Genomic DNA, 17,980 nt, shown 5'->3' with positions numbered 1-17,980 from the left:
GGCTGGAAGGTCTCCACCTTGGCCAGTCCAGCCGTGGAGGTGCATCTTCTGTGAGTGTGAGTGACTGTGAGTATGTGTGTGTGTGTATAGAGAGACAGCCCCCCACCCCGGCCCGCCCCGCCCCGTCCGTCACCCCTGTCCCTCGGAGCCCGCCGGACCCGGCCGGCGAACTCAACAGTCCCGGCCCGGCGCGGGGCCTGGGGCGGGAGGAGGCGGCGGGGAAGCGCAGAGAGGCTCGGCTTCTTGAGCGTGGCAGGGGCGCCCTCCGCCGTCTAGGGCCACGCCACCCTGAACGCGCCGGATCTCGTCTGTTCTCCGAAGCTAAGCAGGGTCGGGCCTGGTTGGTACTTGGATGGGAGACCGCCTGGGAATACCGGGTGCCGTAGGCTTTTTTTTTTTTTTTTTTTTTTGCCTCTTGTTCTGTCCCCTTTCTGGGAGCGCAGCGGCGGCCCGGGGTGAAGGTAACCTCCACCCTCAGCGCCCGCCGCGGTGCCTGGCGCCCTACCCGGCGCCGTGGGGCCTCCTCTTGTCCCGAGCCGTGACACCACCGCCACGTGGCAGCATGCGTGCCATCTCTACTGTCAGGTGTCAGACCAAAGCTCTGGTGTGTGGGACCGACATGCTGGAGGAAACCTTGAGAACCTTGAGAGTCTGAGAGGGGAGGGAGTCGCAGAAGAATTCCCAGGATGTCATTTTGAGCAAGTATGTGACCAGAACTCGTCCCGTTGCTTTGGGAGTTCTATGGGCTACACTGTAGGAATCTTTGGTGGTGGCACCTGATGTTGGGGGATCCGGAGTCACACCCAGAGCTGCTGGACAGGCCCCATTTTACATTTCTTTTCGGATTCATTTTCTTAAAAAGTGTCTCTTATCTCTATTGTTGCATTTCCTTTTCTCTCTCTTTTCAAGCAGATTATGGGAGTACAAGTATTGAGGTGACATGTACTGCCCGTGCCTCCCTCCACCCTGTTTTCTGATTCATTTATTTCTCATTTTCCCCCAGCGTACTGTGGGGGTACCAATGTTAAGGTCGGGTGTGAGGACTAAACTCTAATTTTTTGCTAAAAACTCCTTCCTAAGGAGGCCAGCTGGGTTAGGCTGGCAAATGGTAAATTCCCACAAGGCGGCTTTTGTTAACCAAATGAAGCAGTGGTTTACTTCCTGACCTGATGCTGGTATGGCATTAACATCACCTAACAGATAAGAAGCCCCTGTCTTAACTCCAGCATCCTGGCAGATGCCTATCATAAATCTAAAATGTCATAACTGAGCATCCTAGCAGGCGCGTATTCTTTAATTTAAAGCATCTTAAAACATCCTAGCAGGCGCCTATTGTAAATTTAAAATGTCCTCCTGTCTGGACCTCCCAGAGTGCCCACAACCTTATCTTAAAGTAAGCATATCCTGCCGCACATGGTGGCTCACGCCTGTAATCCTAGCACTTTGGGAGGCCGAGGGGGGCGGATTGCTCAAGGTCAGGAGTTCGAAACCAGCCTGAGCGAGACCCCGTCTCTACCAAAAATAGAAAGAAATTAATTGACCAACTAAAAATATACAAAAAATTAGCCGGGCATGGTGGCACATGCCTGTAGTCCCAGCTACTCGGGAGGCTGAGGCAGTAGGATCGCTGAGCCCCGGAGATTGAGGTTGCTGTGAGCCAGGCTGATGCCACGGCACTCACTCTAGCCTGGGCAACAAAGTGAGACTCTGTCTCAAAAAAAAAAAAAAATTAAAGTAAGCATATCCTTTCTGGTCTTCTAGATAAAGTCCAACCCTCTCAGCCAATTGCCAGCCAAAGAATCTTTAAACCCACCTATAACCTGTAAGCCCCCGCTTCGAGATGTCCCACCTTTTTGGGCCAAACCAATGTATGCCTCTCATGTATTGATTTGTGACCTTGCCTGTAACCTTTGTCTCTCTAAAAATATATAAAACTGAACTGTAACCCAGCTACAGCGAGCCCACTTGCTCAAGGCTTCTTGAGAGTGGCTCCGGGTCATGGTCCTCAAATTTGGCTCAGAATAAACTTCTTTCAAATATTTCAGGGCTTGGATTTTTTCCGTCCACAATTTTGGCGTAGTCGGCAGGATCTCAGAGAAGACTCGGGACCCCCGAAGGAGTCGCCCGAACCCGGAGCTAAGGTATCAGCACGGGCCCATTGAAGCCCTTCCGACTTCTAGCCGCTCCTCTGGTGGGAACCGGTAAGTCCTCCTGAGATCCGGACCTCCCACTCTTGGTCAAAGGTCCCAGTTTATTCTGAGCTGTCTATTCTCTTCCTAAAAATTGTTGTTTGGGACCCTAATTTGATGTAAAAGTGCACTCTGAAGGGCTTTCTCTGCTGCCTTTTTCCTCTCAAAGACCAATTTCGATTGGCTTGTCTGCATATTTGCATAAGGAACCCAACTGTCCTATTCATAGATAAATGAGAGACTGAGTTTCTCAGCTCCAAAGATAAGGGGCAGCTTACTCCTCCCAGACCTAAGGTAGCCCTGGGTGACCAGAGCCCTGATTGGGAGTTGCCTGGGGCGATTCCCCGAGGCGCGAGTAGCCCCACAGGGAACCGCCCAACAAATTAATTTAAAAAAAGGCTCGTCCAGAAAACGCGCATAAGAGCTGATCACTGGGCGTTTTGAGCCCTCTCAGAGGTACTAGACCCCCAAAGAGAGAAACTGGGACACATAAGAGGGTGGGACCGAATCAGTGGTGAAGCACTGAGGAGCCCCACCCACAAGCAGCACACTCTGATCCACTACACCAAACCCTAGACCACAGTTCGGTTCCTTCTTAAAAAAAAAAAAAAAATGGGAAACAAATTATGTAAAAATGAGAAAAGGCAAAAAGAACGACCTCCTTCAGGCACCCCAGCTGATTTTATGTTTAATAATTATGGCGCCTCTACTTGCAAGTATTTATATAAATGGAAAGATCTTACTAAAGATGACCTAGGTCTGAGGTTTCCAAAATGGGGAACTTTCAATATTCCCAAATTGGTTTTCTTGCGCGCTAAACTAAAAAAACTAGGTTCTCCAATTAAGAAAAATAAATAAAAATCATACTATTGCTGGCACTTGGAATCATCCAAAAGAGAGAATGATAAACTTGCCTCCCTCCAGGAAGTTAATAAAAAAATACTTGAGACTGTCTCAGAATTAAAGAAACTAGCAGAAGCCGCTTCTAAAATCAGGAACGCTCCAAAAATTGTCTCTCCTTCTGCTCCCCCTAACCCTCTGTTCTCTAAATTTCCTTATCCTGATGATTTCATTTTCCCCCCTCCTTCCCCTATTCCTTCGCCTCGAGCTGTAAAAGGATCAAAAATAGCTAAAAAAGAAGATAAAATAGTTGTTGCTCCCTTTAAAATAAAACCCACTGGGAGAGGGGACCCTAATATATTATATACACCCTGGACCAAGACAGAGTTAAAGGCTCTGGTGTCTGGGTTCCCTGATCCAACTCAAGACCCCCTCGGGTTTGCCAGAGAATTCCAATTAACACTTAAGACCTATGATCCAGGTTTCTCTGACCTGTATCAGCTAATTGAGTTACTAGTCCCCAAAAACAAAGCTAAAAAATGGTTCAGGGTAGCAAGTTAAAAACAACCTTTAAAAGATTTTGATAAAATAGATGCAAATAAAAAAAAAATGCAGGGAGCTCTGTGACCGCCTCTATAAAAACTTACCACAGATTTTCCCTAAAGTTATAGATTGGGCAAAAGTGCAACAATGTAAAATACGCCCAAATAAAACCATACCTGACTTTTATAACAGGTTTAAGAAAACATTCAAACAATATTCAGGGATACCTCCTAAAAATTTTGAGCATGGTAAAAGTGACACTTTACTAAATTCTGGATTTGTACAAGGCTTAGACGACAAATTAGTAACCCTGATAAAAAAAAATAATGTGGCCTGGGCTTCTCTGCCCACTAGCAGCCAGTTGTCACAAACAATAGTTAAGAAGCAAAAGAAAACGGCCTCCAAGATTATGAGTTTACAGCTAAAGCAACTTAGTAACCAAGTCAAAAGGTCGGAGGGGTTCCGTCCCCTGCAGAGATCGCAGCTGGCCACCGAGAAAGTGATTTATTATTACTGCAAAAAAAAGGGACACCTTAAAAAAGATTGTAAAAAACTTAAATGGGTGCTTGCACAAAAGGAGCAAAAGGCCTTAGAGGGAGGCACCAAAGAAACTTTAAAACCAGAATAGGGAGGCTCCGAGGGAATAGAGAGGGTTTTCCCCTTACTTCTAACAAACACTCTAGGGGAAATAGAAATATCCATAAATAAAAAAGACACCAGGCCGGGCGCTGTGGCTCATGCCTGTAATCCTAGCTCTTGGGAGGCCGAGGCGGGCGGATTGCTCAAGGTCAGGAGTTCAAAACCAGCCTGAGCAAGAGCGAGACCCCGTCTCTACTATAAATAGAAAGAAATTAATTGGCCAACTGATATATATATAAAAAATTAGCCGGGCATGGTGGCACATGCCTGTAGTCCCAGCTACTCGGGAGGCTGAGGCAGAAGGATCGCTCGAGCCCAGGAGTTTGAGGTTGCTGTGAGCTAGGCTGACGCCAAGGCACTCACTCTAGCCTGGGCAACAAAGCGAGACTCTGTCTCAAAAAAAAAAAAAAAAAAAAAAAAAAGACACCAGAGCCCTTGTGGACACTGGTGCCACGCTGTCAGTCCTCAACCCTACCTTAATTAAAAACCCTCTCCCTCAAAGTAAAGTAAAAATTCAAATGGTAGGGGTTTCAAACTCCCCAATTGTTGCCTTTAAATCTGATCCACTCCAATATCAATTGGGAGAGCTTATAGGACAGCATGTTTTCCTTTTAATAGATAGTGCTCCTATACACCTGCTGGGACGGGATTTCTTAGAGACCCATAATGCCCACATCTCATTTTCACAGAAGGGAGAGATGATTCTCAATTTGGGAGACACAGAAGACTTACAAAACCCTACATGCAGTATCATGCTTGCTGAGGTTAATGGAGATTTTGAACAGGGGGACTTAGAGCCTTTCTTATCCAAAATACCAGATTCTCTATGGGCAAACTCTTCCATGGATATTGGACAAATTAAGCCAGCAGTTCCCATAGAGATCACCATAGATGAGTCTAAACCCCTGCCAAACATTAAACAATACCCCCTTAGGCCTGAAGCCTTACTAGGAATCAAGCCAATCATTCAGGACTACTTAGATAAAGGACTCACAATACCCTGCACCAGCCCTTGTAACACACCAATTCTCCCAGTCAGAAAACCAAATGGGAAAGGCTGGCGGTTTGTTCAGGACCTAAGAGCCATAAATAAAACAGTGGTTCCGAGGCATCCTGTCGTCCCTAACCCCCACACCTTACTGTCCAATATTCCTATCACTGCCAGCCACTTCTCTGTCATTGACTTATGCAGTGCTTTCTTTAGCCTACCTGTAGATCAGGATAGTCAATATCTTTTTGCCTTCACTTGGGAAAATCGCCAGTATACATGGACAGTCTTGCCCCAGGGTTACTCTGAAAATCCTACATATTTTTCTCAAATATTAAAGGCAGATTTAGATGATATTGTATTCCAAAATGAATCTACTCTGATTCAGTATGTGGATGATTTGCTGTTGTGTTCACCCTCCCTGAGTGAATGCAGAGAAGACACTATATACCTGCTGCAACAGCTTGCCTTAAAGGGACACAAAGTGTCCAGAGATAAATTACAATTTAGGCTCCCCCAAGTTAAATACTTAGGGCACACAATTTCCCCAAAGGGACTTCTTATAAACCCCGAAAGAATCTCTGCCATCATGGCCTTTCCTTTGCCCAAAACAAAAAAACAGTTAAGAGGGTTCTTAGGGCTAACAGGCTACTGCAGAAGTTGGATTCCAAACTACTCATTAATGGCCCAGCCCTTATACAAAAAACTAAAGCATCACCAACCAGACCCAATTTGCTGGGGGGAAAGTGAAAAGCAATATATAGAGGATTTAAAACAGGCTCTTACCCAGGCACCTGCTTTAGGACACCCAAACTATAGCCTTCCTTTTTTCCTTTTTATACATGAAGTAGATGGAAATGCGCTTGGAGTATTAACTCAAAAGCATGGCGACAGTCACAGGCCAGTTGGTTATTTCAGCCAACAGTTAGACCCAGTAGCAAAAGGACACCCCCCCTTATATGAGAGCCATATCAGCTGCAGCCATTTTATATAAAAAAATTGAGAAATTTGTCCTGGGGTCCCCACTAATAATTTATGCCCCTCATTCTGTGGAATCTCTCCTAAACTCTCACCACACTCAACACTATTCTGTAAGTCGCCTATAAAGTGCTTTTGCTTCCTGCCCCTAACATCACTATGAAGCGCTGCAATATTCTTAACCCTGCAACTCTTCTCCCTCTTCCAGGTGAGCAAGAGGAAAAACATGACTGCAGTCTACTAACTGATATCTTACTCTCTCCTAGAGCAGATTTGCAGGAAACTCCTATCGAGAATGCTGAGTTAATTTGGTTCTTATTTAAAGGACCATCAGGGACATTATCAGGCGGGATATGCTGTCACTTCCACGGTAGACATAATAAAAAGCGCCCAACTCAAAGGAGTAAAATCAGCCCAAATGGCTAAATTAATAGAATTAACTAGAGCTTATATTTTGGCTGAAGGGAAGGTAGCTAATATATACACTGATAGCCGCTATGCCTTTAAAATAGCCCATGATTTTGGCATGCTATGGAAACAGAGAGGATTTCTTACCTCATCTGGACAACCTATAAGAAATGGGCACCAAGTCTCAGAGCTATTAAAAGCAATTCAAATGCCTAAACAACTGGCAATCATAAAAATTCCTGGGCATTCCAAAGATAACACTAAAATAGCTAAGGGAAACAATCTAGCTGATGCTGCAGCAAAGAATGCTGCCCTAGGAAAGATGACCTGTCCTGTACGAGAATGCCCCTTCCGACCCACCGACACTCTCACTAACATTCTTTTACAGTACCAATAGGCATCAACCCCTAAAAAAAACAAATCTGGCAGCAAAAGGGAGGTGTATTTGACCCAAATAGGGAGTTGTGGCTGGGTCCCAACAAAAAACCTATAGTTCCTTTAGGTGCACAATTTCCTCTCCTTCAATTCATTCATAAAATGACTCACTGGGCCCCTGAAAAAATGATATTATGAAAAAAACAATATTTCTAAAAACCATCCCCCACAATAGCCCAAAAGGTATATTTTCGTTATACTATATGTCCAGAACATAACCCTGGCAAGCCTTTGCATGGCTCCCAAGGCCACTTTCCTTTGCCTGCAGGACCATTTAAAGTTTGGCAACTGGATTTTATCCAGATGCCACCATCCCAGAATTACAAATATGTATTGGTCCTGGTTTGCATGTTCTCCCACTGGGTAGAAGCATTTCCTTGTCGGAGGGCTACTGCCTTAACAGTAGGCAAAATACTGCTGGAAAAAATCATTCCAGTTTGGGAAATCCCTTCTGAGTTACACAGTGATCGTGGAACTCACTTTACAGGACAAATTATCCAATCCATCTGCAAAATTTGGCCCATAATACAACATTTCCATTGTGCCTATCATCCTCAGTCGTCTGGGTTGGTAAAACAAACAAATGGCACAATAAAAACTCAATCAGCTAAATTAACTGAGGCCTTTAACCTCCCCTGGCCAAAAGCCCTCCCACTGGTTTTGCTTAACCTTAGATCCTCTCCCTTTGGGAAGCACTGTCTATCACCTTATAAAATAATAACAGGGAGACCTATGAGGCTGGACGAGGGCTTATATGAGCCAGCCTTACTTAAAGGAGAAATACTACATTATTGTCAGGGACTACTTAAAGCTCTAACAAATAATGCAAAGATGATAACAGAGTCTTTCCACAGTGAGCTTACGGGAGCTAAAGACCCCAAGGATCATGGATTACAGCCAAGTGACTTTGTTTATTGGAAAAGGCACCAACTCAAAGACTCCTTACAACCTCGCTAAAAAAACCTTACCAGGTACTCTTAACTAACTCTTGTGCTGCAAAATTAAAGGGGGTCGCCTCTTGGATTCATGTCTCACATCTAAAACGAGTGCCTGACCACGCTCCCGACCACACCTGGACTTCTAAATTAATCTCTGACACCCGCCTACGACTTCAGAAAACATCTGAGTCTCAATCGGCCTCCAAAGCGACGTCCAAAGCAACAACTGAAGCGGACAGTCTTCCCAAGACATTGGACCAGGCCAGTCCTCATAAACCCTAAAATAACTCTCATTCTTACTTTATTTGCTATAGAGTATATTGCTGCAAACCCTAAATGCCTTAACCAAGACCCCCAAGAGGTTGTTTGGGATTTGTAAAATCTCCCTTGGTATAACTTTCTAAATGGATATGGTTATAAATTTCCTTGTTAAGATTAAAAAAATATTTCACCTGATCATCCTCCTTCCCATAATTTCCCCTATCTGCCTACCCCACACTCCTGTTCTCTTTAAACGTAAAGATTTTTCCTGGCTTCCTGCAAATCTCACTACCTTCCCTGCCGGTAAAAATCATATCATTTGGTATGACATAGATCAGGATGAAATGAAGGCCACTGAATGAAACAGTTCCACTGTAAATCTCCCTAGAGGGGCCTCCTTTGCAGGGTACCTCTATTATAAAGCCTTAACCAAGTATAATGCCCTGCAGAAATATTTACCAAATAATGCCTCAGGACGATTATTGAGGAGATCTAATCAGATAAAATACTGCGTCACAATAGACATTGGTGATGACAAACTCAGACAACTGCCTGGGTATGATGGGAGAAACCTAGCAGCTTCCTGTGTAAACTGTCACAGCATAAGCTGCCCAGACAACCACCAGCCCTGTGCTTGTGGCTGGATGCCCTTGTCCAGCACCAACCACACTGACACTGCCCATAAAAAACTATTTATGGGAGTCAGTTGGTGGACAGAAGTCCCTGACAGTACAAATTCCACCCTAAGACAAGGGCGCCTCTGAAAAGCCTTATGGCACACTCAGACAAAGGCATACTTAGGAGTAACCTCCACCCATCTGACAATTGTCTGGGATACCCAGCGGTTCTGGGTTAACTCTATTTATCCAAATTGCACTGAGGCCATTAGTATACAATGGCAACAGCATTCCTGGTGGATACACCAAAATTGGCCATCCAAAAGACTAAAACGCCATCTCACGGAAAAAATTGGAGCTGGGTTAGGTATATTGGGGCAAGCTAAATTCGCAGCTAATGAGGAGAGACATTCCCTAAAAAAAGATTCCCTCTCAAAAATAGGCCACATAAAAAAAATGCTGTTCCAAAAAAAAGAAAAGGGATGGAAAGCTGCCCTAAAAGATAATGCAGCTCTAATAAAGTAGATAGAAGAGACCAGACAAACCCTAAAGACATACGCCCAAACCCAGAGGTGGGAGCGAGCATGTGCTCTGACCCAACAAGGACTCATATCCATGTTATTACAAATAGAATCTAAAGTGGCTATAAAACAATGGCCTACAATACTCAGTGCTAAGGCTCAGTCTAGGCACCTATGGAAAATATATGGTTCCCCAAATCTATAAAAATTTTTAGATGGTAGATGTAATCTTAAACATTATATTTTAAAAATTCTGGCACCAAAGTTAAATGAGGCTCAACAATATCCTGTAGTCAACTAGCTGGCATTAAAACCATTGTCAATAATACCAAAATACTCCCCATAAAAAGTCGATGGGCTATTTTAGCTGATAAAAACACCTGGCATCCCATTTCCCTCTCAGATTGTAAAAATAAAAAAGGAAAATGGCTATGCCCTCAAAACACTTAAAACCCTGATTTCTCCCAGATTTGGCCCCTAGTATCCACCCCCATAGAACATAACATCTGGTATATGAAAAAGGGCCGATTTTGCTGGGAGAAAAAACAAAATGACATTATAGAATTATATTTCTTTTGTAACAAAGCCTCCTTTGCCCTCCTAAATACTAGTATATGGTGTAACACAAAGGTGGTGAGAAAAATAAATTTGCTAACTGTAAACAAGTCCTATAATAATTTAAATATTAAAGATCAAATGTTTCTCAAATTCAATTTATACCCTCCTCAGGATGTTATACCTATGGAGACTAATTGGCCAGAGGAAAAATTAAACTTATTAGACTCCAAATTGGTATCAGTTTTACAATCCTCAAATAAAATTTACCATAAAGTTCAATTGACTGTTGATAAAAAAGATAAACATATTATAAGTCTGATTAAAAAATATGATGATGCATGCAGAGGATTTTTTGGCTGGTTAGGCTGCTTGCTACCTTCTGATTCTACCTATGACTTTCTTGGGCACCTTCTGTTTAGTACTTTTATGACACTCATTGCCATATTATTATATGTTTCTTGTAAATGCTATACCAGATACAGAAAAAGGAAAAAAAAAAATCAATCAAAGGCCCAGATCATGATAGCTTGCAAAATAGATCTGGTCCAAGACGTGTTTTTAGACTAAGCCCGAGGCCTGACTCTATCTGGCCCCTTTTAACAATTGGCTACTAAATCAAGTAGAGTCAAGTCCCTCCCCTAAGATACAACACGGCCTATTCTACAGCACCATGGGACCAGATAGGCAACTCTAGGAATGAGCCTTCCTAGCACCGTGGGACCAGATAGACAACTCTAAATTTGAGCCTTCCTAGCGCCATGGGACATCATGCTGGTTGTTGGCCTACACATGCATTCCATGGAATGATCTTTGGCCAACAGGGGGAACTGAGGACTAAACTCTAATTTTTTGCTAAAAACTCCTTCCTAAGGAGGCCAGCTAGGTTAGGCTGGCAAATGGTAAGGAGGCCAGCAGGGTTAGGCTGACAAATGGTAAATTCCCACAAAGCGGCTTTTGTTAACCAAACGAAGCAGTGGTTTACTTCCTGACCTGATTCTGGTATGGCATTAACATCACCTAAAAGATAAGAAGCCCCTGTCTTAACTCAAGCATCCTGGCAGATGCCTATCATAAATCTAAAATGTCTTAACTGAGTATCCTAGCAGGCGCCTATACTTAAATTTAAAGCATCTTAAAACATCTTAGCAGGTGCCTATTGTAAATTTAAAATGTCCTCCTGTCTGGACCTCCCAGAGTGCCCACAACCTTATCTTAAAGTAAGCATATCCTTTCTGGTCTTCTAGATAAAGTCTAACCCTCTCAGCCAATTGCCAGCCAAAGAATCTTTAAACCCACCTATAACCTGTAAGCCCCCGCTTCGAGATGTCCCACCTTTTTGGGCCAAACCAATGTATGCCTCTCATGTATTGATTTGTGACCTTGCCTATAACCTTTGTCTCTGTAAAAATATATAAAACTAAACTGTAACCCAGCTACAGCGAGCCCACTTGCTCAAGGCTTCTTGAGAGTGGCTCCAGGTCATGGTCCTCAAATTTGGCTCAAAATAAACTTCTTTCAAATATTTCAGGGCTTGGATTTATTCCGTCCACAGGTGCATCGCCCTTTCCCCGCCCCCCCCTCGGGTGGGGTCAGAGCTTCAAGTGCGCCCATGCCCCGGTTGGTGCGCACCCACCCCATTCCTAATGGATGTGCATGCCCATCCCCTCCCCAGGCCCGCCCGACACCCACTCGATGAAAGCGATCCCTCTGTGTCCACTTAGGTGTCCATTGGTTCCTACCAATTTGCTGGCGAGCGCACGCACGTGGTGCTCGTGTGTCCATTCTTGGGACACTTGGCTCACTGGAACGGGTTCCAGCTCTGGCCGGGAGAACACGAGAGGTGCCCTCTCACCGCTGTTCCTCATAGCTGAACGGCACTCCGTGGTGTCCACGTGCCACATTTTATTAATGCACCCGTGGATCGATGGTCACTCGGGTCGCTTCCACATCTTTGCGATTGTGAATTGTGCCCAGACTATAACCCTAACCCTTACCCAGCCCGTCTCCTCTGCCCCTGCCTGCTCCTTCCCGCCCGGCCCGTCACCGTCACCGTCCTCGGCCCCTGCCTGACGGGCTCCTCCGTCGCCTGGGCCTTCCAAGGGCTTGGTGTGGACGCTGCTTCCAGGAAGCCCTCCAGGAACCCGGCAGCAGGGCGGCCGCGACGACTCGCATGCGGGGGACGTGCCCTGGCTGTGCCGCGGGGGCCCAGCCTGGTGTCTTCCCTGATGCCCTGTGGCTGCCGCTCCCCGCAAGGGGAGAGCCTTGCCATGGAGGTGGGGGCCGCCTCCTGATGGGGACGTACACGCAGCTCTCCACGTCGGATTCCGGGGCTCTCTGTCCTGCCCGGAGTCCCAGCTGGCCTGCGGGTCCTCAGGGTGGCAGAAACATCCTCAAATTGATATTGCGAGTCCGGTGGGTGTCTGCACTTTTGTGCTGGGCACCCCAGGGAGGCCCAGGGGCTGGCTGGACAGCGCGGTCTGCTCGGAGGCTTTGGAGGAGCAAGTGATGCCCTTAGGACTTTGGTAGCAGTGTCTGAGGTGTCTCTGAGCCCTGGAGGCTTCTTCCACAGGCTGCTCGGCCTGGGCTCCCTGCACCTGGGCCTTTGCAGGAACGGCCCTGTTCTTGCCGACACTTCCTGCAGGGACCCAGAGCTGGGAGGTTGCATCTCCCAGCCCTGGGTCGGGCAGAGCCCCAGCGGGCCATGCCCACAACCTCTCTCAGCACGGGTCCCCCAGAAAGCTCCTTTGGGACCAGGATTCTCCTGCGGGTGATTTTTGAGGTCTGGCCCCTGGATGGAGGGGCACCAGGAGTAGAGGAGCAGGAAGCGGAAGGGGCTGCCCATGCGAGGGAACACTTTGAGGCCAAGTCCCAGCTTCAGCCTCATCCTCCTGGGCACCCCCCGGACTGTACATCACACCTCCTGGCAGTCCCGCTCTGAGACCAGGAGCCGGGCTTCGCGTTCCCATAGCAGCCAGTACTGGGCTGAGGACATCTGGGGCATCAGGAACTCCCTGGCTTCTCTTTCTGGTACCATTTGGAGCTGCTTGTGAATCGTGCCGCCACACACACCGGAGTGCAGGTGTCTTCTGCACAGACTGCGGGCCTCGCTCTTCTGAATGCCGCTAGCTCGCCACCCACCCACGGGTGAACCTGGTCAGGGTACTTTCTCTCAGGGGCAGACTCTGATCTGGGCGGGCTACCGGTGTCTCTGTTTGCTCCTTTCTTTCTTCCATTTCGGGAAAGGCTTCCTTACTGGGTGTGGAAATCTCCTATGCCTTCCCTCTCCTATTCTGTCAGCTTTAAAATTCTCTTTCAGTTGCCACCCTCACAGATGGATTAGGAAACTCTTTCCGTTGTACTCCTTAGTGAAATGACCTCAATGAAGCTCCAATCCAATATCTAATCGCCGATTTTTAGCAAGTGCACACCCCGGGGTGGTCGGGGTCCAATGCAGCCCCGGCCAGGCCCAGGCCCCTTGGGCTGGGCCACAGGAGGACACAGAGGAGGGTCCCGGCCCCCACGGTAGCGGTGCGGGCAGTTCTCCAAGGGCTTGGGCGTTTTCCAGAGGTAGGAGATGGAGGGGACTGATTTCTTCAGCGCCACACAAACCACGCCACCCCACCCCACCCATGGGACACATCCCAAGAGAGAGAGAGAGAGAGAGAGAGAGAGTGAGAGAGAGAGAGAGAGAGAGAGACGCCCCATACACTCGCTCCCCTCCCTTTTGCACTGTGCCCGGGACCTGGTCTGGGGGAATAGGGGGCAGCCCACCCACAGGGCTGGGGAGGCGCAGCTGAAAGGGGTTGTGGGGGAGGGCGGCCCCTGGCTGGGGTCAAAGGGCAAGAGCCTGGCATGCACAGTCAGCAGTGGCAGCAGCAGGGACACACTGGGGGTTGGGCAGCTGGTAGGTGAAGTAGGCCAGGCGAGGAGAGGAGGGGGGCTGGAAGGTCTCCACCTTGGCAAGTCCAGCCGTGGAATCGCATCTTGTTGAGTGAGTGTGAGTGTGTGTGGGTGTGTATAGAGAGACAGCTCCCCACCCCGGCCCGCCCCGCCCCGCCCGTCACCCCTGTCCCTCGGAGCCCGCCAGACCCGGCCACCGAACTCAACAGTCCTGGCCCAGCGCGGGGCCTGGGGCGGGAGGAGGCAGCGGGGAAGCACAGAGAGGCTCGGCTTCTTGAGCGTGGCAGGGGCGCCCTCCACCGTCTTGGGCCACACCACCCTGAACGCACAGGATCTCGTCTGTTCTCGGAAGCTAAGCAGGGTCGGACCTGGTTAGTACTTGGATGTAGACCGCCTGGGAATACCGGGTGCGGTAGGCTGCTGCTGCTTTTTTTTTTTTGCCTCTTGTTCTGTCCCCTTTCTGGGAGCGTGGCGGCGGACCGGGGTGGGGGTCACCCCCACCCTCAGCGCCCGCCGCGGTGCCTGGCACCCCAGCCCGCACCGTGGGGCCTCCTCTTGTCCCAAGCCGCGACACCGCCCCACGCGACAGCATGCGTGGCATCTGGACTGTCAGGTCTCAGACCAAAGGTCTGGTCTGTGGGAACCGACACGCTGGAGGAAACCTTGAGAGTCTGAGAGGGGAGGGAGTTCCAGAAGAAGGCCAGGATGTCATTTTGAGGGAGTATGTGACCAGAACTCGTCCCGTTGCTTTTGGGGTTCTATGGGCTCCACGTAGGAATCTTTGGTGGTGGCACCTGATGTTGGGGGATCCGGAGTCACACCCAGACCTGCTCCACAGGCCTCCTTTTACTTTTCTCTTCGGATTCATTATTTTTAAAACGTGTCTCTTACCTCTATTATTGCATTTTCTTTTCTCTCTCTTTTCAAGCAGTTGATGGGAGTCCAAGTATCCAGGTGACATGTGTTGCCCGTGCCCCCCTCCCCCCTGTGTTCTTATTCATTTACCTCTCATGTTGTTCCAGCGTACTGTGGGGGTACCAATGTTAAGGTCGGGTACGTTGCCCTCTCCCAGCCTCCCCCCTCCGGTCATTAGCTTCAAGTGTGCCCATCCCCCAGTCGGTGCGCACCCACCCCATTCCTAATGGATGTGTATGCCCATCCCCTCCCCCCGCCCGCCCGACACCCACCCGATGAAGGTGATTCCTCTGTGTCCACTTAGGTGTCCATCCGTTCGTACCAATTTGGTGGTGAGCGCGCTCACGTGGTGCTCGTGTGTCCATTCTTGGGACACTTGGCTTACTGGAACGGGTTCCAGCTCTGGCCGGGAGAACACGAGAGGTGCCCTCTCACCGCTGCTCCTCATAGCCGAATGGCACTCCGTGGTGTCCACGTGCCAGATTTTATTAATGCACTCCTGGATGGATGGGCACTCGGGTCGCTTCCACATCTTTGCGATTGTGAATTGTGCCCTAACTGTAACCATAACCCTTACCCCGCCCGTCTCCTGTGCCCCTGCCTGACACACTCCTCCCCGGCCAGGCCCGTCACCGTCCTTGGCCCCTGCCTGAACGGCTCCTTCCTACCCTGCCCGTCACCGTCACCGTCTTCGGCCCCTGCCTGACATGCTCCTCCTTGCCCGTCACCATCCTCGGCCCCTACATGACCGGCTCCCCCGTCGCCTGGGCCTTCCAAGGGCTTGGTGTGGACGCTGCTTCCAGGAAGCCCTCCAGAAACCCGGCAGCAGGGTGGACGCAGCAGTCTCGAGCAGCCATCCCTAAGTCGCGTGTGGGGGACGTGCCCCCGCTGTGCCGTGGGGGCCCAGCCTTGTGTCTTCCCTGAGGCCCTGCGGCTGCCGCTCCCTGCGAGGGGAGAGCGGCGGAGGTGGGGACGGCCTCCTGATGGGGACGTACACGCAGCTCTCCACACGCAGCTCTCCACGTCGGATTCCGGGGCTCTCTGTCCTGCCAGAAGGCCCAGCTGGCCCGCGGGTCCTTAGAGTGGCAAAAACATCCGAAAACTGAGATTGAGGGTCCGGTGGGTGTCTGCACTTTTGTGTTGGGAACCCCAGGGAGGCCCGGGGGCTGGCTGGACAACGTGGTCTGCTGGGCGGGGGGTTTGGAGGAGCAACTGATGCCCTTTGCACTTTGGGTAGCAAGAGTCTGAGGTGTCTCTGAGCCCTGGGCCATGTCAGGGTGCGGGGGAGGAGGAGGAGGAGGAGGAGGATGTGGGAGGGGCCGTGACCTGCAGTCCTGTTCCCGGGGTGGCAAGGCATGTGGCTTCTTCCACAGGCTGCTTGGCCTGGGCTCCCTGCACCTGGGCCTTTGGAGGACTGGCCCTGTGCTTGCCAACACTTCCTGCAGGGACCCAGAGCTGGGAGGTTGCATCTCTCAGCCCTGGGTCGGGCAGAGCCCCAGCGGGCCATGCCCACAACCTCTCTCAGCAGGGGTCTCCCAGAAGGCTCCTTTGGGACCAGGATTCTCTTGCGGTGACTCTTTAAGGTCTGGCCCCTGGATGGAGGGGCACCAGGAGTAGAGGAGCAGGAAGGGGAAGGGGGTGGCCAGGCGAGGGGACACTTTGAGGCCAAGTCCCAGCTTCAGCCTGATCCTCCTGGGAACCCCGGGGTGTACATCACACCTCCTGGTTGTCCCGCTCTGAGACAAGGAGCTGGGCTTTGCATTCCCACAGCAGCCGGTCGTGGGCTGAGGACACCTGGGGCGTTGGGAACTCCCTGGCTTCTCCTTGGTTTAACATCTGGAGCTGCTTGTGAATTGTGCTGCCACACACACCCGAGTGCAGGTGTCTTCCGCACAGACTGCGGGCCTCGCTCTTCTGAATGCCGCTAGCTCGCCAACCACCCACGTGTGAACCTGGTCAGGGTACTTTCTCTCAGGGGCAGACTCTGATCCGGGCGGGCTACCGGTGTCTCTGTTTGCTCGTTTCTTTCTTCCATTTCGGGAAAGTCTTCCTTGCTGGGTGTGGAAATCTCCTATGCCTTCCCTCGCCTATTCTGTCAGCTTTAAAATTCTCTTTCAGTTGCCACCCTCACAGATGGATTAGGAAACTCCGGTGCACTCATTAGTGAAATGACCTCAATGAAGCTGGAATCCAATATCTAATCGCCGATTTCTAGCGAGTCCACACGCCAGGGTGGTCGGGGTCCAATGCAGCCCCGGCCAGGCCCAGGCCCCTTGGACTGGGCCACAGGAGGACACAGAGGAGGGTCCCGGCCCCCACGGTAGCGGTGCGGGCAGTTCTCCAAGGGCTTGGGGGTTTTCCAGAGGGAGGAGATGGAGGGGATTGATTTCTTCAGAGCCCCCCAAACCACCCCATCCCACCCCACCACACCCATGGGACACATCCCGAGAGACGCCCCTACACTCGCTCCCCTCCCCCATGCGCTGTGCCCCAGCCCTGGCCCTGGGGAATAGGCGGCAGCCCACGCACAGGGCGGGGGGCACAGCTGAAAGGGTTTGTGGGGGAGGGCGGGCCCTGGCTGGGGGCAAAGGTCGAGCGCCCCGTGCGCATGCGCAGTCAGCAGGGGCGGCGCGCTGGGGGTGGGGTCAGGTAGGTGAAGGAGGCGAGGAGAGGAGGGGGGCTGGAAGGTCTCCACCTTGGCGGGTCCAGCCGTGGAGGCCCATCTCTGTGTGTGTGTGTGTGTGTGTGTGTGTACAGCCCCCCCCACCGCCCCGCCCCACTCCCCAGTCCCGCGGAGCCCACGGGACCCAGCCGACTAACGCAACAGGCCCGGCGAGGGGAAGCGCAGTTAGGCTCCGCTTCTTGAGCGGGGCAGGGGCGCCCTCCACCCTCTCTGGCCACGCTGGCCTGAACGCGCCCGGTCTCGTCTGATCTCCGAAGCTAAGCAGGGTCGGGCCTGGTTAGTACTTGGATGGGAGACCGCCTGGGAATACCGGTCCCGTAGGCTTTTTTTTTCTTTTTTTTTTTTTTCCACTTGCTCTATCCCCTTTCTGGGAGCGCGGCGGCGGTCAGGGGGGTCACCCCCACCCTCAGCGCCCGTCGCGGTGCCAGGCGCCCCAGCCCGCACCGTGGGGCCTCCTCTTGTCCCGAGCCGTGACACCGCCGCCACGCGGCGGCATGCGTGGCATCTGGACTGTCAGGTGTCAGACCAAAGGTCTGGCACCCTTTCTGACCGTCCCCCATGGGTGTG

At 50.4% G+C, this 17,980-nt stretch overlaps 1 non-coding gene and 2 pseudogenes across 1 annotated transcript; all 3 read left to right on the top strand.

Moving 5' to 3' along the window:
• The first annotated feature begins 270 nt into the window (after positions 1 to 270).
• On the top strand, positions 271 to 389 carry LOC142863821 (5S ribosomal RNA). Its single transcript, XR_012914454.1, has one exon. It is a non-coding gene; the product is annotated as a 5S ribosomal RNA (ribosomal RNA).
• Positions 390 to 14,116: 13,727 nt separating this feature from the next.
• LOC142863759 (uncharacterized) lies at positions 14,117 to 14,234 on the top strand (annotated as a pseudogene).
• Positions 14,235 to 17,619: 3,385 nt separating this feature from the next.
• Positions 17,620 to 17,737, top strand: LOC142863764 (uncharacterized; annotated as a pseudogene).
• The last annotated feature ends 243 nt before the right edge of the window (positions 17,738 to 17,980 follow it).

The sequence above is a fragment of the Microcebus murinus genome, chromosome 22, assembly GCF_040939455.1.
Source record: "Microcebus murinus isolate Inina chromosome 22, M.murinus_Inina_mat1.0, whole genome shotgun sequence".
NCBI classification, from domain to species: Eukaryota; Metazoa; Chordata; class Mammalia; order Primates; family Cheirogaleidae; genus Microcebus; species Microcebus murinus.
This window is presented reverse-complemented; position numbering and strand designations above follow the sequence as displayed.